At 48.0% G+C, this 21,383-nt stretch overlaps 1 long non-coding RNA gene across 1 annotated transcript in view; it reads left to right on the plus strand.

Moving 5' to 3' along the window:
- Positions 1 to 17,873, plus strand: part of LOC123389873 — a 101,866-nt gene extending 83,993 nt beyond the window's left edge. Inside the window, exon 4 of the long non-coding RNA XR_006604548.1 lies at positions 17,753 to 17,873. This is a non-coding gene — a long non-coding RNA (uncharacterized LOC123389873). The remainder of the gene's footprint in view (positions 1 to 17,752) is intronic.
- The last annotated feature ends 3,510 nt before the right edge of the window (positions 17,874 to 21,383 follow it).

Here is a 21,383-nt window from a genome sequence, read left to right on the forward strand (position 1 = left end):
ACATTCACTTAAACTGGTTACCTGGTGACGACTGACTTTTATGTTTGAGACTTTTCTTTTTTCCTGTGGTTTCTGAATTGAGAATTACTACGTGAGCAATAGAAAACCACAATAGAATTCCCACGTGAACATTCCCCGTGTGAAGTTTTTGAATAACATGCTTAATGACAAAATGATGAGGAGGGTATTTGTGAAGTGACAAAAGTAGATTGCACAGCGAGTTACACACAGAGCACTGAGCGATGTCAGGTGGCTAGTGTGGGTTTATGTGGCTCTGTGCATCTGTGCCCGGGAAAACGGTGGTTATCTCTGGTCTCCTGGCAAGCCCTGAGGTGACTCTTGTATTTGTCTTTTCTGTGTTTCCTGTTGTAATACCTATAATTAATGTCACAGCACAATTTAAAAAATTTATAAAAATCTCCATTACAATATCTACATGTTACCTTATTTTTTTTTAAAGATTTTATTTATTTATTTGACAGAGATCACAAGTAGGCAGAGAGGCAGGCATAGAGAGAGAGAGGAGGAAGCAAGCTCCCTGCTGAGCAGAGAGCCCGATGCGGGCTCGATCCCAGGACCCTGAGATCATGACCTGAGCCGAAGGCAGCGGCTTAACCCACTGAGCCACCCAGGCGCCCTACATGTTACCTTATAATTAAAATTATTAATAAACGTGAGTGCAGGGTGTCTGGGTGGCTCAGTCAGTTGAGTGTCCGACTCTTGGTTTTGGCTCAGGATGTGATCTTAGGGTTGTAAGATTAAGCCCTGCATTGGGCTTCGTGCTCATCAGGGAGTCTGCATGGGATTCTCTCTCTCCCTCTCCCTCTGTCCCTGTCCAGCTTGCACATGCACTCTCTCTCTCTCTTTAAAATAAATGAATAAATTAATAATCTTTTTTAAGAAAAAAGATTTTATTTATTTATTTGACAGACAGAGATCACAAGTAGGCAGAGGAGCAGGCAGGGGGCAGGGGAAGCAGGCCCCCTGCCAAGCAGGGAGCCTGATGCAGAGCTTGACCCCAGGACCCTGGGATCATGACCTGAGCTGAAGGCAGAAGCTTTAACCCACTGAGCCACCCAGGTGCCCCTAAATTGAAAATCTTAAAAAAAAAATAGGGGTGCCAGGGTTGCACAGTCAGTTGAGTGCCTGACTCTTGGTTTTGGCTCAGGTCATGATATCAGGGTCATTAGATCAAGTCCCTCATTGGGCTCTGCATGCAGTGGGGAGTCTTCTTGGGTTTCTGTCTCTCCTCTGCCCTTCCCTGCTCTGTCCCTCTCTGTCTCTCTCAAATAAATAAATAAATAAATGTTAAAATCAGATAAACATGAATACCCATAAGGATGTGAGAAAAAACATACAACAGGCCAGGAAACATGTCTGTACATCCTATAAGATTTTACAACTTGAAAATCTTCATATTTTTTTGTTTCCTATTCTCATGTGGAATTAAAGTAAAACCCTTTTTTAAAAAGATTTTATTTTAGAGAGAGCACAAGTGAAGGGAGGGACAGAGTGGGAGAGGGAGAGAATCTCAAGTACTCTGTGCTGAACAGAGCCTGACTGGGTCTCGATCTCAGGACCCTGAGACCATGACCTGAGCTGAACCCAAGGCTGGATGTTTAACCAGCTGAGCCACCCAGGTACCCCGACAGTATAACCCTTTAAAAAAAAAGAAAAGAGGAATGAAGAAGCACCGCTTTGGTCATGTTGGGCCCCTCCCCACCTGCCTAAAACCCTTCCACTGCTCCCTCTTGTGTTATTTTTTAAATTTTTAAAAAAGATATTTATTTAAGAGAGCAAGTGAGAGAGAGCACAAGCCGGGGAAGGGGCAGAGGGAGAGAAAGCAGGTGACTCCCTGAGTGTGGAATTTGACATGGGGCTCGAGGAGGGGCTCGATCCCAGGATGCTGAGATCACGACCTGAGCGGAAGTCTGCCATGAAGTCTGTCGCTCAACCCACTGAGTCACCCAGATGCCCCTCCCTGTTACTTTAGAACAAAGTCCAGCCCCCCTTGCCAGGAAGCTGACTGGCCAGGCCTTCAATGAGCTGGCTCTGGGTAGCTCTGTGTCTTCTGCTGTCCCCTGCTCCCTCGTGCCTGTGCCACTGCAGTCCACTGACTCCATCCCCAGCCCTCCTGGACTTCTGCACGTGCCGTCATGTCCGCTGGAACACACTCCTTCTTCCATCACCCCCTGTCCTGTCAAACTGCTACACAGAGTTGAGGTACCAGTACAAACCCCACTTCCTTTCAGCTCTCTCTGCTCCCCCGTTCGGTCATCCTTCCTTACGTTGTCCCGTCACACTGCTCGTCTTCTTTTCAAGCACCCAAAACACTGTTGTCATTTCTTTTATGATGTCTCTTCCTATTAGTTTGTGTCTCTGGCACTGGGCCCACTAGGGCATTCCTGATGGAAGCAGAGATGTCCCATGAAGATGTCTGCTGTGTGGGAGTGAGAGCGCTCGCCTGCTGGGGGACCACAGGGAGGGGAGCTCGGAGCTTCCCACTCATTCCTGGCCTTCAGAGATGGAGTATGTCCGTGGCAGTCCCCAAGATTCCCAAGGCTCTTAAGCCTGATAGAAGAAGAGCTTAGGGAACCAGCCAACACAGGGGGCAGTGGCAGTGGCAGTAGGTCTAGCAGTAGAAAGACATATCCCTGATCAGGTCATGTTCAAGTTAGTCCTTGAAAGGTGAGATCACCTGGAGGAGGAACCCGCACAGAGTCACAGTGGCGAGGAAGTGCTGTCCAGAGTGCTGAATACTCAGAGTGAGGAGGTGGGCAGGAGGAGGGCGCCCAGGGGGGACAGGGCTTGCAGGGAGTGACATAGGAAAGAGCGACTAGGTCCAGATTACAAAAACCACTTATTCCATGCCTTGGACTTCAGGCAACGTGGAGCCAGCCAAGATTGATTTGGTTTTGCATGGATATTTCATAAGCAGCTTAATAATTGGAAACCGTGCCAATTAGCTCTCCGTGATGGCCTCCATGTTATAGCTGTCAGACACAGGTGCCGCGGTCTATGTCAGAGAAACCCCAAACATGTAAACAGCTCACTTGATCTGAAATACTAAGTTCTTTCATTCAAAATGCTGTGGGAAACAAAAACAAACGGTGTTCACAGGCAGTGTCATTGGGGAGCTAAAACATTTCTGTTTTGCTGAAGCTCTTTAAAAAATTTATAGCAAGATCAACATTATAATGCCAATACAGGGAGTTTTTTAAACCCAAACAAAGAAAGAAATGTAACCACCGGTTGAACACAAGAGGATATAATAAGTCTTGTGCTGAAGAATGCTAGCTTGGAAGAGCACACGCTCGCTTTAACAACAGAGCCGGAGACAAAGAAACAGCACAAAATAGCTTTCAATGGAAAACAGTATTCTTGCCCTGCAGCTTCCCGCTTGAAATCCTGATTCTCAGAAGCAACCAATCTTAACCCTTTTAAACTGTTTCTTCTGGCGGTCACCTCCATATTACAGCTAAACAAACAACGCAAAAACAGCTGTGCTCCTTATGAACATGCGCGCTCCCTGCTGACTGCCAGCTACGGTGGACAGGAATTTGACTCACTTGCTACATCTCTCTCACACCTTCCTGCTATAATTCTTTTATGTACTTACCTTGGCAATTTGGGGAACAAGTTTAGGCCAAAATACTAAACCTGAGGCCCATGACAGCCCTGGAAGGGAAGGCAGGTAGCCGAGGGCAGGGCACGTGGCAGGTGAGAAAGGACAAAGCTTATTGTATCTGCCTTCTGATGGGTCTCCTGTCTCGGCTCTCACTTCTCTGCAAAAGGAGCCTTTTCAGATGTAGGTAGTTAGACGTGACTCCTCTGCTCGATGGCCTTCAGTGGCTCCGCACTTCACTCAGAGCCGAAGCCAACTCCCTGCCCCATGTGGGCCCAGCTTCAGCCCCCGGTCCCTTGCCCCCGTGCTCACCCTCCACACGGGGCTTGATGTTCCTCAGCCAAGCCAAGCACACCTGGGAGCCTGTGCACGTTGATCCTCCGTCTGGAATCTTCTTCCCTAGCAATCTGCCTGGCTCGTTCCCTTTCCTTAGCTCCTTCAGAGGGAGCGCTAGTCAGTATGTGAAATGGTAGGGGCCGAGGCCATGTTTGTGAGGAGTCCTGGGACGGAGAGAGGACAAGGGTGTGCTAGGAAGAGGCTGGACAGAGAGAGAGGCTTTTAACACTCAGATGGCCCCAGGCACGAGTTCTGAGGCTGGCAGTCCAGGACAGAGAGAAGAGTTAATGTGGAGCCAGTGTCCCTGAGGAGGGAGAGCGCGCAGGATCAAAAGCATGAACAGATGAAACAAAATTAATTAACAAGTTCATGCCTGGAAGCCATCGTTTCTCTCTGAAATGGAGGGCAGGGTCGATTCTAAGAGGACCCAGCTAACTTAGGGGCCAAGAGGAGGTGGTAATGTGGGTCCGAAGCACACCAGCTGCTGAGGGGAGCAAGAGAGGGAGGGGTTAGGCCTTGCCCTGTGCGCTGAGGGCCAAACACAGCTGGAGACCCTACGTGTGAAATGCCCCCCCCCATACGTGCTGGCATGGGGGAGTCCCCGCCCCCAGCAGTGCGCCACAGTCCTTGTGTTGTGGTGATTAAAAAAAAAAAAAACAAGAATAACTGACAGTTAGTGGGGGATGATCATTTCTCCCGTTTTTCAGCTGAGGAAACTGAAGCACAGAGGTGACACAGCCAGTTAGTGGTTACATTGGTCAGCGTTCTCCTGAGAAACAGAACCAGTAGGATCTCTCTTTCTCTCTCGCTCTGTCCCTCTTCTTCCCGTCTCCCCGCTCTCTCTCCCTCATCTCCCTCTCCTCTCCAGAGGGAAAAGGTCAAAGAAGTGGAGATACAACATATAATGAAGACGCTTGTCTTCCAGATGAAGCAGGAGAGGATGGAGCCCTGTCTGAGAGAGACAGAGATTGGTTTATTGTAATGAATAGCTGACTGACATGATTACAGAGGCTGACAAGTCCCTATCATCAGTCAGTAAGCTGGGGAGCTGGTAAAGGTGATGCTGCTGGCAGGCAGGATACCCAGAAAGAGCCAATGTTTCAGAGTCTGAAGAGAGGAGAGAACCAATATCCCAGCTCCTGGTCAGGCAGGCAGGAGGAATTCCGTCTGTAGTCAGCCCTTTTGTTCTGTCCAGCCCTTCAACTGATTGGATGAGGCCCACCAACCTTAGGGAGGACAGTCTACTCATTCAGATGTTAATCTCATCCAGAAATACCCTTGCCAAATATCCCACTCAGAGTAATGCTTGACCAAATGTGTGGGCATCTTGAGGCCCGGTCAAGTTGATGCATATACTTAACCTTCAGAGTGGTGGAGCCTGAGCCAGGCAGTCTCTGCCCACCCTGAGCTCCTACTGGAGTCCAAAGTTGAAAGTTTGCTGAAATAACAAGCTGAGATAGTGAGGAATGCTTGATGTAATGCCCCAAGGAAAATATAAGCTGAGACATACTAGTACTGATGGTATTATTAATAATAATAAATGTTTTAGAAATGAAGCTAGGACCAGGAGGTACCATTCTCCATGGATATATTACTTAGGCTCAGCTGTTGCAACAAAAGGGACCTAAAAATACAGAGGCTTTCTTTCTCACTAGTTGTCTACAGGTTGGAAGGGTGGTTTTGTCAACACTCACATGTGGTTTCCGTCTATGGTCCAAGTTGGACTTCTGATTGTTACCACCTCCCAGTCAGTGGGAGGAGGGAAGGCACAGGGCACTCATGCCTGTCCTTTCTGGGATCGACCATGGTAGCTGCTAGCCCTGTGCGGCCGTCGAGCACCTGAGCTGTGACTAGTGAAACTGAGGAAGTGAGTTTTGTATTTAATTTTATTTAGTTTAAACTTAAATTAAAAAATCTGTTTGAGATTTCCTCTCCCTCTCCCTCTGCCCCACCCACTTGTATTTTCTCTCTCAGATAAATAAATGTTTAAAAATACGCCTTCTAGAAAATTTGAAATTATGTATGTGGCTCACATGTTATTTCTACTGGACAACACTGCTCTAGACTCTTGGAAAACGTAAACATCATGTAAGTGCACATCCCATTGGCCACAACTGGGTCACAAAATAATAATCTCCTGGTTTACTATAGAAGAGAAACTTACACCTCTTTCCAATAACTGTACGGACACTGTTGCTAAGCGGCACCTTAAATTTGATAGTGGATTACATATATATCGTATGATCTGTATAAGAACCGGTACCCAGCATGATGCCTGGGTTATTGTAGATCCTCCACAAACATTTATTTAAAAAATAAATGAATAAATAATATGATGACAGTTCACAGTAAATACCGCCGTGAATAGAAACACTAGCTAATGGAGAAATTGAGAGTGGTGGGGGCAGGGTGCATTGCAGATTTGAGAGACCAGGGGAGCATCTGTGAAGAGGTGACATCTGTCCAGAGACCTGAGTCAAATGGATAAGCTGGACTTGGAAGTGTTTGATGTAAGAGCATTACAGGCAAAAGGAATAGCAAGTGCAAAGGCCCTGAAGACAGGAAGTGTTAGTGGTGCTGGAAATGACAGCAAGAAGGCAGTGGGGCTGGAGACCACTGATGAAGGACAGAGTCAGAGCAGCAGGCAGAGGCCAGACAGTTTAGATTTCATCCTCAGGGGCATTAAGGCCACCAGAACCGCCTTCCTCTTAGAAGCTGTTTAAGGTCATCACTGCACCTTTTGTAAGCCCTGCCTCCTGGAAGAGGCAGGCAAGTGTGCACAACATCATGAATATGGGCCCCGGCGGGGCAAATGCCAAGCTTCCTCTGACTTTTGCTAAAGGGCTTTCAGAAATTGGTTTACTTAGCTGTGTTTAGCAGCCCCACACTTTTCTCTTTGGCTCAGCGAAGAGGGAGCAAAGCGCTGTTTTGGGCTTCCTTCCAGACTTGGAATTAGTTTGTTTTCTATCTTTTATCACAAACATCCTGCTGCCCTTTGCCAGTATTCCTGGTAATAGAACCTTTTTGTTTTGTTATATTTTAATCTGCTTAGTGCATGTGGCTTGTCTATCTGGCCCCACAAATCACTGGTTATCATCACAGTCAATGGTCTGTGTCCAGCCAATTTCACAGATAAACACCTCTCTCCTGGTCACAGTCCCTGACGTGGGGAAGTCTGATTTACAAAGTCAATAAAAATGCATTCAGGGAATTACTGGGCCTGCTGGCTTAATAGATGAGATTAAAATCTCCAAGTTTAGGACAATAAGAAGTCATTTAACACACGTAAGGTGGCAAGTGGGTTATGGAAATGTCTGCTGGCCAGGGTCAGGCACCGCTGGAAGGGGATTTATTGGAAGACCAAAAAAAAACTAATAGATTAATTGCCTTCAGTGCCTTCCCCTACCCACCACCACCACATGACCCAGGAGAGCAGATATCATAGTGCATTTCGTTGGTCACTTTGGAGAGCGGACAACTTTTCATAGTAGAAAATCATCTAGGACAAAAAAAGCAGGACATTTTCTAAGGATTTTTTTTTAATATATTGAAAGTTTTTCTCGTTAGCGAGTAAGTGTTTATTTTAGATGTTGTGTGTTGGTTTACCTAGAAAGCAGGACCTGCCAGAGGGAGAGAAATCAGGCTGTGATACAATCACAACCAAGGTCCCAGCTAATCCTGTGGGGGCTCGAGAGCTGGGATTAAGAGACCAGGCCTTTGCATGCTGGCATGGACCAGTCGTTGGATGCCGATGTCCACTGGACGTGCCGGTGTGACCGTGGGCGAGGCTACTCCTTCAGTTGAGGATAAGTTCTAGAAAGTGTCTAGAAGCTGGGGGCGGGAGTGGTTTGGTGCTGGAGCAGAGAGCAGGGGCGAGGGGGCACCACAGTATCCACTACAGTACACATTTTAGAAGGAACAGGAATAAGAAAGTAAAAAATTACCCCAGATCCCACCCCCACACCCTGAGCAAAGGATTAACTTCTTGGTATGTATCTTCTCAGTCTTTAAATCATACTGATATACATTTGTATATGAACTGTGTATTGTGTGTGTGTCTATACACATACACCTACATACACACCCACATATGGCTGTGCAGAAATGAGTCATACTATTTTATATCTTGCCTTTCTCTGAATATAGCATAAACATTTTCCTCTGTGTTTATATAGATTAAAATAGACACATCTATCCTTTCAGCAATTTCGTATCAAAGAATTTTCATTAAGGAAGTAATCTGAGGTGTAGCTACAAGATGTTTATTACAGCGTTATTTATAATGACTAGAAGACTCAATAACCTAATGTCCAAAAATGTGTTTGATTAAATACGGTAGGGGATAGCTCTACCACGGCCATTGTAATCAGAAATCTATTTTAATGATGTGAGCAACTGCCCCCAACAGATGGTTAAGTATTTAAAAAAAAACACTGAGGATACAAAACACCAGTATCTGGTGGGATAAAAAGAGGTTATGTACATTGGAAATAATAGAATATCTGCTAAAACGCTAACAGTGGTTATATCTGAATGATGGAATCCTAGGAATCGTCATTTCCCAGAATGTGGTGTTCTATAATTAGGAAAGAATGTAAAAAATATTTTTGGTTTGTCCCCAAATATTTTTAATACTACTCTAAACATGAAAACAGTAATTAGTGTATATGGCCAAATAGCCGATAAAACAAAATGGTATACAATGCAAAATTAGCTCGCTTCCATTCCAGAAACCTCCCCTTCCCACTTCTCTCCCTGAGGAGCAACTGCTATGGGCAGTTTCTTTTTTGAATCCTTGTTGGAATGTTCTGTGTGATATGAAGAGACACACATGTGCACATGCATTATTGAGAACATACAACCCTCTCATCATCCTCCCAACTTAAGATATGTCGGGAGGACTTTCTTAATCACAACATGAAGGTAAGCTTCATTCTTTTGGTGACCGAGTGGTGTTTCCGGACCCTCCCTGCAGAGGGAGGTGGGTGAGAGCAGGCACTAAGTCCTAACATGACAGTAGGTGTAGGAGAGGGGTTTGCTGGGCGAACGAGCTTACCCGAGACATGAGAGAGGGCTCCGTCCCCTCTCGCCTCCTCTGCAGGGTGTGCCTCTTCACTATTTTCTGTTTCTTCTCCTTCATTGGCCCTTTCCCTATGGCCTCGAATGCAGGAGCATCTCACACTTAGAGGAAGGAAACCAGGGAGTGAGGGGTGGGGGCACCGAGACGCGGAGGAAGGAAAATGACAACATCCAGAATCTCTCTCAGCTTCCCTTCCGCGTTGTCCTTCCTGGACAACTGACGGCCGTGTGCCGGGTGTTCTCTAGGATAGGCTGGTAATGGAGAATTCAAGCATTTCTGCTGTCCCTGAGTCACATTCTGGTAGGAGGAGGTAGACAGGAGACACATACATCCGGTGTCCGTAAGCGTCGTGGGCCCGCCTCTCTGCAGACTGTGTTCCTTCTCCAGCCCCCTGGAGGCCGTCTGTTTTCCTCTGAGGGCGCAGGGGGGCCATCCCTGCTCTGGCCTGCAGCGTGGGCCAGCGGCAGCGGTGTCCTCCCCGTCTTCCGCCGGACCCACCTCTTCCTGTGCACCCTGCTGTCCTGTCAATTTCCACAGGACTAGCGCTGGCATAAATAATAGCTACTCTTAAAACACACCAAGTTCCACATGCCTGGGACTATAAGTATTTTGCACATAGGAACATTCACAAACCTTTTGGGGTCGGTACTGTCATTACCTCCATTTGACAGAGGAGCAAACTGAGAACCACAGAGAAGAGGACAAGTCAGAATTTGAAACCAAAGTGAGTTGTCTCAGGTGTGCTTATGTTAACTGGGACACTATCAGTACGTGTCCCTGGACAGTCTTGCTCTCTCTCTTCTTTCTTTTTTTTAATTAACATATAATATATTACTTGTTTCAGGGGTATATGTCTGTGATTCATCAGTCTTAACACAATTCAGAGCTCACCATAGTACATACCCTCCCCAATGTCCATCACCCAGCCACCCTATCCACCCCCCACTCCAGCCACCCTCAGTTTGTTTCCTGAGATTGAGTCCCTTATGGTTCATCTCTCTCTCTCTGGTTTTGTCTTGTTTCATTTTTCCTCTCTTCCCCCATGATCCGCTGTCTTGTTTCTCAAATTCCTCATATCAGGGAGATCATATGATAAGTTGTCTTTCTCTGATTGACTTATTTCACTCAGCATAATACCCTCTAGTTCCATCCAGGTCATTGCAAATGGCAAGATTTCTTTAATGGTTTCATAGTATTCCACTGTGTATATATACCATATCTTCTTGATCCATTCATCTGTTGATGGACATCTAGACTTTTTCCATAGCTTGGCTATTGTGGACATTGCTGCTATAAACATTGGGGAGCAGCTGCCCCTTCAGATCACAGCATTTGTATGTTTGGGGTAAATACCCAGTAGTGCGACTGCTAGGTCGTAGGGTAGCTCTATTTTCAGCTTTTTGAGGAACCTCCATGCTGTTTTCCAGAGTGGTTATACCAGCTTGCCTTCCCACCAACAGCGTAGGAGGGTTCCTCTTTCTCTGCATCCTCGCAAACACCTGTCGTTGCCTGACTTCCTAATTTTTTGCTCTTTCTTCTTAAAAGTTGGCAATCTTGGGGAACTCCGTGGCTCAGTCAAACAGCTGACTCTTGATTTTAGCTCAGGTCATTATCTTGGTTGGGCTCATGGCATTGAGCCTCACATCAGTCTCGGCACTCAACATGGAGTCTGCTTTTCCCTCTCTTTCTCCTCCACCACCCCCTCTCCCTCAAATAAATAAAAGTTTCTTTAAAAAAAAGTTGGGAATCTTGGGGCATCTGGTTGGCTCAGCTGGTGGAGTGTCCAGCTTTTGATCTCAGGATTGTGAGTTCTAGCCCTCTGTTGGGTGTGTAGTCTTCTTTTTTTTTTTTTTTTTTTTTTTTAAAGATTTTTTCTTTATTTATCTGAGGGTGTGTAGTCTTCTTAAAAAAAAGTAAGTTGGGAATCTTGCTTTTTGGATAAATATTCCCAGGATCATTGATTTCTCACTCCCTGGCTCCTTTTTTTTTTTGCAACTGTTAAATTGATTATCAATTAAGTTAATTAGCGTCCATTCCAAGCACCTCCTCTTTCCAGAAATTTCCTGGGCATTAGCAGCACAGGGATTCAGAGGGATCAGTCTTCTAGTGAATCCTGAGGTGGTGATGTACACAGGTGGCCACAGTAGGCTGCAGATTGGGTTATACAGCGTGTAGATAGCAGATAACATTTACTGAGCAATAACAGTGCATTAGCCATGATATTGGACACTTAACAGGCTTTGCTGTGCACGAGTCTCAGAAGAATCGCGAGATTTAGGTTTAGCAAGGGAAGGTCAGTCCTCTGCCCAGGAGAGTGTTGCCAGAGGTAGGACGCTCAGTTAAATGTAAATTTTCAGACAAGCATGTCCCATACTTATTCCAAAACAATTATTCATTGTTTATCTGGAATTCAAATTTAGCTGTGTGCTATGTATTTTTATTTGGTCGATCTGACATCCCAAGCTCAAGGTTATCCAAGTGGGATTTGGGCCCAAATCTGTCTGACTTTAGAGATGGATCAGGTATTGTAACCGAACACAAGGTCAACGGGCAATGAGCTCTCAAATGCCGCTCAAAGTCAGATTTTCTTCAGAACCTCCTGGCCTTTGAGGGCCTTTTAGGGCCAGTGTACGAGAATGTCTCAGGCCCGCAGAGAAGTTCGCGGTGTGTGTGTGCATATGCGTGTGCCCGACTGTGCCTGCGCCTCCAGAGATGGAGGGAGGAGGGAGTCTTGCCACCTTTGCCCTCCAGGTGCAAGAAGACAGTCGCTAAGCAGCGAAATGAGTGGCTCATATCTGGGCTGCTCCTTCCGGAGGGAAATCAATGATTTAGTTAAAGCCTCACATGCCCTGCGCTGCGGATTGGGGCCATCCCGGCGGAGCTGCTCTGCAGAGCCTTTTTATAAACCAGCAACAATTTACACTCCAAATGAAGTCCTAATAAACTGCCGCTGCAGCTCTGCCAGGAGGAGGCCGGGTAAACACTTCCTTTTAATAAAACACATGCACTCTGGTCTCAGCAGGGCCCGCAGAGCTGTGCGGGGAGCATCCGGGCCTTGCATCCGGGCCCAGGGGGGCGGGGGAGGGCTGCACAGCGCCTTGGTGTGGGGGCTCTATCTGCTCTTACTCACCCGGGTCTGTGCTCCTGGTCTGTGGATTCTCAGGGTGGCAGGAGCCTCGGATTTCAGCTGGGACAGTTGCACACTGGGTGATGGACTTCTGGCGTTCCCCAGAGATGAGCCCGGGTTTCCACACTGCTGTCCAGGGGACGGTGGCCTGGAGACGGGCTGCAGGAATCCGGTTCCTCCTCCTTGCTGTGTGACCTTGGATCCATTTGCTAACCTCTCTGTGACTCACTTTATCATTTTATAGAATGGGAATAATGGTGTCCACCATTCAGAGCTGTGGCTCAGAGCCTGCCTTAGAGTAAGTGCTGCGTTTTTATCATTCAGATGACATTGTGTATAGTGGCAGTGCCGTTCTCAGCACATAATAAATGCTTAGTGAGTGGTATAATATTTATACTATAATATTTAGGTTGATATAAGTATTACTAAACTATGTCAGAAAGACCTGTATAACTTTGAGACAAAATGACGTTGCTCTAAACTCTGCGTGTTGCCCTAACTCCATCCTCTTAAACCAAAACGGAACGAATCGAATCCTGACAACCCTTGAGTATTTCCCTGCTCCTAAATGTACCCCAAACACTGTTTCCTTCCCGTGGGCATGCACCAGGTCCTTCAGCTACTCATCCAGACTCATCCAGACTCATCCAGACTCATCCAGACAGCCGGCTTTTCCTGTCTTTTCCTATCGAGGCTCATGTTTCCAATGGGGACTGCAATGCTTATCTTCCAGGAGGGAATAAGTTAGTGTGTCCTAAAGCTGCTAGCATGGCTGTAGGACACGGTAGCCACTGTTGCCTCATATCCTGCACCTGAGAGCAGAGCGTCAAGTGTCCCACTTTCCAGGAGCCAGCCTCGCCCGCAACTCTGAGCACAGGCCCTGGAGTCAGAGCACTTGGGTTTACATCGGGCTCCATCAAAGCTGTGTGACCTTGGACCAGTGACTTAACCTCTCCCCGCCTCACTCACCTCATCTGTAAAATGGGAATAACAGCACTGTGTGCTTGTGCTGATTAACTCAGGTGATCCAGGTGAAGCACCTACATCAGTGCCTGGTATGTAACGGGCACTCAGTCAGGCTGCTCAGGCTCCACGTGAGCCACACAGAACCCCAGGCATTGTCAGGGACAGGCACTGTTCCTTCTCTCTTTCTTTGAGCCTTGCATCAGCCCGCCATCGCTGGCCAGACCTCCCATTATTGGCTGTTCCCAAGCGTCTGGTGTTCTCCACTCCACACAAGCGACCCCTAAACGTGGACGATCTCATCTTGTCCTCTACCAGCTGTTACTTCCCTTGCACTCGTGCGCAGGCCTTCCATTAATCCTTGTTCAGTTCCAGCCTGCCGGCTTCGTGCTGTGATTCCATTCATCGGGGAGCTTCTGGGGGCTCCGTCTGTCACCCGGCGTGGGCCAGCGCTCCTCATGTGCTGGCTTGTGGACCAGGCGGACGTTACAGAGCCAGGAGGAAGAGCCAGTTTGTAGGGTTGGTAGTGTAATGTTGCTCCCACCTACCCAGAAGTCATGCCCCATTTTTGGCAACCGTGCTTCAGTGTCCCCTTAGGGCACTATCCCTCTGCCACCACACGTAGTTTTGGTGGGGATGTCAATCAAGGTGCTGGAGGAGGGTACAGGGCAGGGCGGGGCCAATCAGATTCTCTCTCTGCAACCTAACTGTTGAGAATGGCACAGAGGAAGCTTCCCACTCAAGAAGAAAAAGAAGAAAGAAAAAAAGAAGAAGAAAAAAGCTGGTTCACCTGAGAGCAGCAGCTTGAAGCAACCGTGTGCAGATCGTATCCCGGGGATCCTTAGTGCTGCCTTTCCCTGTCCTGTCAGGAGTTCTGCAGCTTTGCCTTTGATCATATTTATCAGATATTTATTGCCATAAGAATGCTCTGTGACAAACTGTGACAAATCGGGTCTTCCCTAAATTCATAGGTTCAAATCCTAAGCCCCAGAACCTCAGAATGTGACCGTATTAAGAGACAGGGCCTTTCAAGGGTTGAGTAAGTTAAAATGAGATCATTAGAGTGGATCCTCCTCCAGCCTGAATGGTGTCCTCAGAAGAGGAAATTTGGGCACACAGAGAATCAGTCCCCATGCACACATCCATGGAAAAGACCATGTGGGGACACAGCCATCCGTGGTCACGTACAAGCCAAGGAGAGAGGCCTCAGAAGAAGCCACACTGGCTGACACCTTGATTTTGGACTTCTATCCTCCAGAATTGTGAGAAAATACATTTCTGTTGTATAAGCCACCCAGTCTGTGGTATTTTGTTACTGCAGCCCTAGCAGGCTAGTTGACAAGCCATCCCAAAGTTCAGTGACTTAGAACGCCAAGCATTTCTTGAGCTTGTGAATCTGTGGTTCACATAGATGGTCTTCCGGTCTCTCTTAGGTTCCCTCCTGAATGTGCAGGTGGCTGAAGGTCCACAAAACAATGGGCGGTTCTGGATGGATGCTTATATGTCTGTGGGGTCAGCTGGGAACTGAGTGAGTTCCAGGGTGACCTCAGTGGGACTCAATTATATCCAACATGTCTTATCCTTCTACAGGTTAGCAGGGCACGCTCTCAAGGTAAAAACAGAGGGACGAGAGAGAGAGTGGGAAGTGGCCATGTTTTTTCAAGCCTCTCCTGGTGTCACAGCTGCTGATGTCTAGTTGGTCATAGCAAGTTACAGGAGTGGGAGGAGGTACAAAGTCACATTACAAAGAGTGTGGACACAGGGAGCAGTGAAGAATCAGAGCTATTACATGCCGTGTCAAAGGCATGCCGTGAACTAGTTCAGAGCCTCCTGATAAGTTGGTATTACCCCTCAGAGTTGGATTTTGGTGTTTGGGATCAAAGAACTCTCAGTGAGGCCGAGCTAGAAGGTAGAATGAACGTGTATCTACATTCGAGTCTTGGAAGCCAACGGGAGAGAATGGTTCAGAATGGAAGCCATGGCCAGTAGTGCCAAAGGTTGGCTAAGTCAAGTGATAGAAGGATTAAGAAAGGCCCATTGCATTTAGGAGCCAGTAGGTTATCTGTCACCTTAGTAAGAACTGTTGCTGTGGAGAAGTGGGGACAGAAGCCAGATCAGAGCTGGGTGAAAGGTGAGGAGAATGTAGACAACTTTTTGAAGGATCTTGTGGGGGATGTGAAGCCTGGCGGAGGATGTGGGCTTAGGAAAAGATTTTTAAATTTGCTTTTACAGAGGAGGAGAAACATGAGAAGTGAGCCAGTAAGGTCCGAAGCTGAATTCTAAGCCAGGGAGTGAAGGGTGAGTTAGCCCAGCCTCCACGGGGACAGGCCATTTCCTTTTGCGGGGTCCAGGGACTCCCGTCACTCCCGTTGGCTTTTACCTCTTTGTGTGGGCCTCTAGCAGCTTGTCTGATGTCCCCAGAGGCATGGCCTGTCCATACCAGAGATTTCCTGTCTGCGTCGTAGGCACCATGTGAACGTTGTCCCCCCCGCCCCTCCACAGCACCCCAGGAGAAGGCCCTGGGGGTGGGCTCTGGGATACTGCTGGAGCAGTGGTGCTCCGGAGGGGGTCCTGCCACTTCCAGCTTGAGACTGCCCTCCTCATCCCTCTAGCTGCGACAGTCGTCGGTGACACCCCAGTTCCATGGAAATGCTAGTAAATTCAGAAAATCAGAAAAAGAAAACTTCCCTCTCACAGAACTAAATCATATCTGGGGCACACACAGCCCATCTGGAAGGGGAAGTGGAATGATAGCCAGTTCCAGGGAAAAGAATTGTGGGAGGAAGAACAACACCCTAATTGGAGTCCCTTGAGAGAGTCCCGGGGGCCAGATCACATGGAATTAATAGGGACTTCTCCGGTTCTACCACTTACTTGCTGTGTGACCTTTCATGGGTGAATTAGCCTCTCTGTGTTTCATCCTCATGGGATTGTGAGAATTAAATACAATTCCATTTGTAAAGTAGCACGATGCCTACAGAGTAAACCCCTCTCTCTCCTTAAATTGTCTCTCGGCTCCAAATCCAACCCTCTCTACTGAGCTCTGTGGTGCTGGGACCAGGACTTGGCTACTGCGTTTCTGTGGTGTCAGCTGCTCCAAGTTAGGCTCTCTGCATAGGGGGCCCTAGAGGGAGATGGAGAGGCTGGAAGAGGATGGTCAGACTGACTTCTTCCGGCCCCCTTGCGCATCTCCTTAACCACACTTCTCTGCCTGGGATCCCATCTGGAGCTTTTTCACAGAACCAGTCTGATGGGAGAATCCATCACCAGCGGGCCAGCATTCCCCTCGCAGAGGACTGGGTTCCAGAACCAGTAGGCCTTCCTCTGGGCTGCTGAGCTTTAACCATTCCAGCGTTTTCCCTTGCTGCCCCAGCTGGGGGGGGGGTGGTAGCTGCTTCCGGCAGGGGCTGTCTCTGTAATACCTCGGAGTTCTCTTTTTCCTGGTTTCCCACTTTATACCTCTTTAACATTCTTTATCCTAAATCCTCCACCACCAACCACCCCACCGCCAACCCCTCTCCAGTCACTGATATGGCTTCTGTCCTCTGACCGGACCCTGACCGATAAAGCCACTTGCAGAGACAGTCGTCGGAAGTGCTACCGTGGGATCCATGCCACTGTCCTGAGTTGTTTTTTTCCTGGCACCCCCTGTCAATAGGAGTTCTCCCATCGTGCAGATGGCCAACCCTGGCTGTGGCTGAGGCACTGGGACCTTCGTTAAAACATCTTTTGGGGGGTGCGCCTGGGTGGTTCAGTGGGTTAAAGCCTCTGCCTTTGGCTCAGGTCATGATCTCAGGGTCCTGGGATCGAGCCCCGCATCGGGCTCTCTGCTCGGCGGGGAGCCTGCTTCCTCTCTCTCTCTGCCTGCATCTCTGCCTACTTGTGATCTCTGTCTATCAAATAAATAAATAAAATCTTCAAAAAAAAAAGTCTTTTGGGGGACCCCACCTCTAGAGAATCTGACTCACCCAGGAAACCTGAGGTGAAAATCTGGAATCCATATATTTTTTAAAGGTTTTATTTATTAGAGAGAGCAGCGTGAGAGCATACAGTGAGTGGGGGAAGGGGAGAGGCAGGGGGAGAGGGAGAAGAAGACCCCTGCTGAGCAGGGAGCCTGATGTGGGGCTCAGTCCTAGGACCCTGGGATCATGACCTAAGCCCAAGGCAGGTGCTTAACTGACTGAGCCACCCAGGTGCCCCTGGAATCCATATTTTTATTTAAGATTTTATTTATTTTGAGAGAGAGAGAGAGAGAGACTATGAGGCGGGAAGGGGCAGAGGAAGAAGCAGGCTCCCTGCTGAGTGAGGAGCCAGGTGCGGGGCTCCATCCCAGGACCCTGGGATCATGACCTGAGCGAAAGGCAGACGCTTAAACAACTGAGCCACCCAGGTGCCCTGGAATTCTTATTTTTAATAATTGCTCCTGGTTTAGGAAATCACTTTTCTGTAGTCAGGACCAGTTTTTTCCATCTTTGCTCCCAGGACCTTGACCCTTTGCAGGCCTCCACTCAGGCTTGTTGAATGAGGGGACAGATGTTGTGTTTGCAGTATTTGGTAGCCATCTCCTCTCCACGTGATCAAGGACCAAGGTGAATTGTAAATTATTTTGTTTTTCTTTTAGGTGGAAAAATGTGTAATGGTGACCAGTAGGAGAGAAAGTACACTCAGTCTGGGTTGCTTCCCAGGTAAGATCACGGACAGATCCAAGCCTAAAGAGTATTAAAAATAAAGGTAGCAGATATTTTGAGAAGGTATCCTATAAAATAATGAGTCATGTTTTCAGGAAGTACTGAGGTCATCTCTTCAGATGGTAGGCTAGGTTGAACTTCTTCTTAGTTAGCTGATGTGAATAATTTGTGAAGTTTTAAATAATTCTGGTGCAAAAGGTCTTCTCTTTTCTCTTTTTTCCCCTAGAGTTTTATTTCACCTGAGGTAGTGGATCAAATGAAAGTAGATTACAAGTCCCTTCATCAGTAAAAACTAATTTGGAGACAGCGCTGGAAAGCTCATTAATGGCGTGGGGCTGGGAAGGCTAGGATGGACTTTGACTAGTTAACGTCTCATAGAAGGGAGGAAAGCCATGACGGGTTAAGCATTAACCAATATATAAGACTTATCCCCAAGTAAAATAGATAATGCTTATCCATCATTTGTTCTAACTATATTAAGCTATATCTGTAGGAAAAATGGCTGTTCGGTGCTGGGTCAGTGTTACCATCCTCTAGAGGGGTGGTTCTTGCAGATAGAACCCCCTGCCTTTCAGGCTGCTCTGAAGCTTGGTCCGCCCTGCAATGCAGAGCCCCAGGAGTAATTATGCTAATTATGGGTCCCTAGATAGTGTGGAGGCAGAAATTCTCAGGAGCTAGAAAGTCTCTCTTTAGCAACCTTGATGGGAGGAAAGACACATGTGAAAGCCCATTCACTGCCCTGTCTGTTGGGCCACTGACCCAACTGGGAGGAATCAGTTCCTTACTGTAGTGCGTACATCTAGGAGTGCAGAGGTTGACACTGTGCATCAATTGTGAGTCCCTTGGCTGGCCCATTTCTCAAATATTTTTTTCTTTGCTGTCAGGGAAGAACCTTGACAGGGAATTCGATTTCTAAAATACAGTCCTTTGCAGATAAACTTGGCTCCTCGAAGTTCTCCTTATAAAACCTTGTTCGCCCTACATCAAGAGGGAGGCCTCTTGGCCATTGGGAGGGAACAGCTGGAAAGCTACAGTAAGTGGGAGGAGGTTTAGGACTGTGGGAGTGGGGTTGCTGCCTGAGGGGCACCACTGGAGTTGGGGAAGGCGCATTCTTCTGAATGGAGCTAATTCCCACGTGGCGAACCAAGTCCATGTGTGGGAGGGTCCCTTGGCCTTTCCGACCTGGCTGCTTGTCTAAAGAGAAAGCTCAGGGCAAAGCCAGTGAAGAGGAGGCCATGGCTCTAGACTTGTCTCAGCATGCAGATTGCCTACGTTTGATAAAGTGAACATGCCCATGTGTCTGCCTTTCCGAGAGACGCACGTTGGAGTGGCGGTGGAAAACAGTGCGGTCGCAGAAGGCTGGTGAGCTGAGCATTGCCGAGTATTTACTTAGAACAAATAAAGCAATGATGTCCGATGCAAACCAAGCCAAACCAGAGACGTGAACAGTGTGACGCTATGGCAGCAGGGGTTCCCATGTCATGCCTGCGTGAGGTGGCCTCCCTGCCTGGCTTGGGAGTGACAGCCCACGGGTCCCTCCCACTGGACCTCCGCAATGTCCGGGCTCTGCCCTGGCCCTCCCTACATGCCATGTTCATTTCCACCAGCTCACACAATCCGGGGACCAAACTGCAGGAGGAGTTGCCATGGTACCTTAGAAGGAACACAGATCAATTTAAGAAAAGCACATGACCTGGGGGTCGTGAGCGATAAGAAAATAATAAGGTTATACGTGTAATTGGGCATCTTGACTAGCGGATGCTGGTGAAGGAAACTCCCAGTCTCTCCTTAACCGCGCCCTCCGTCCGCCATGCTGCCATCTACGTCCGTTCTCACCCACAGAGGAGGAGGACATGGGGGTTGGTGGGGAAGGAGGTCCGAGAAAGCAAGAGGACGGAGGGAAGAGAAATCTCTCTTCTGAAGTCGGGCTGCGTCGAGGAGCTGACAGAGCTGTGGAAATGACATGTTAAGAATGGGGTGGGGTGGGGAGACCCCTTCAAGCATCTCTGTAGATGCCAGATACGGACACGTGAGAGCCATACGGGGGAAGGGGGATGGCAGATCCCCAAGGTGGCTGCCACTGGTGGTCTGCTACATGAGGTCATGGCGGGTCGGGCACCCCACTGCTGACCGCCGAGAGAAAGGACCCAGGAAGGAAGTCCTGCTGCCACAAGCATGGTGTCCATGAGCCCCTGACACTCGTACTTTAAATACTCATGGCCTAAACTTTTGATGACCGGAAGAGACCAGGGCAGAGCATATTACTGAGATTATATGCAGGACACAGCGGGTGGCTTGTGACCACCCCCCCCCCCACCACCCTAGTCCTAGCCGGGGCTCAGCTGGTTCAGTAGTCTCTGTGAAAGAAAACTGAGCGCCATGATCAATAGCAAGGTCAGAGTTCCCGTGAGGCCAGGTTCAGTTGCTTAGTACCAGCTTGGGGTTTGGTTTTTGTAGGGGCCCAGGCACCTGAATCCTGCTTGTAGGGCCCGGGCATATCCTGACACAGACCAGACGGTTACCAAGCATCTGTGTGGTGGACACCTCCTTCCTGGACTTCCCTAGATGGCCTTTTCTGTCCACAGAAGTGGCTCTTTGCAACCATGTTCCCTCCCATTGATCCTCACCCTCTACCAGCAATAGCTGATAGGTGCAGGGGTGGACATGTGACCTGAGCTAGCCCAATCAGCTTCTTTCTCTGGGAGTTTGGAATTTTCTATGGATAGAGGTCAAAGGGCACACTCAATTCAGGGTAATGCTCTAAAGCAGCACTTCTCACACTTGCACATCAGTGAACCAGGGTCTTGTGCAAGTGCAGATTCTGGCTAGATAGGTCTGGGGCAGGGCCTGAGCTTCTGTATTTTTAGCAAGTACCAGATGTTGCCTATGCTGCTGGTTCTTAGACCAGTTGTGAGAAGCAAGGACCTATATAGCATACTCTTTTTTTGTAACAGAAATTTCTTGATCATATACCCCTGTGGGTATGCAGTTATTTATTTATAAATTGCACAGATACCATACTCTTACGTATATCATAAAGCAGACAAAAATAGGAAAAAATTAAAGTGAGATGATACTAAATAGGAACAGGAATTTGGATATTTTCTTCCTGAATCTCACGGGATAGGCTTGTCACTCTCAAGGGTGTGCACATATCACCATTTTGGGGGTCACTGCTCCAGAGGGAAGGTACGCACACCCACTGCTGGAAGCCCCCAAATCATCCTGGTCCCTGTTCTTGCCGAGGACTGGATACCCAAAACTTCTGTCAACTCCCTGATATCCCAGTAGTTTTCCAGTGACTTCTCTCATGTGTTTCTGTTACCTACAGCCAGAGGAGCTGCAGTGGACTCAGTGTTTATGTTCCTTCCCACCCCTAAGCCCCTCCCCACCCAGATTCAAATGATAAAACACTAATCCCCACGGCATTGGGAGATCGGGGTCAAGTCTAGGAGAGGCAAGACACTTGAGAAATGGAATCGGGGAGCAAGTGGGCTATGGTGCATGACGTTGGTCAAGGCCAGTGGTTTAGGGTCGGGGCCCTTGACAATGTGGGAAGTCTGA

Source organism: Mustela putorius, unplaced genomic scaffold (genome assembly GCF_011764305.1).
Source record: "Mustela putorius furo isolate JIRA1106 unplaced genomic scaffold, ASM1176430v1.1 tig00004041_pilon_pilon_pilon, whole genome shotgun sequence".
NCBI lineage: Eukaryota > Metazoa > Chordata > Mammalia > Carnivora > Mustelidae > Mustela > Mustela putorius.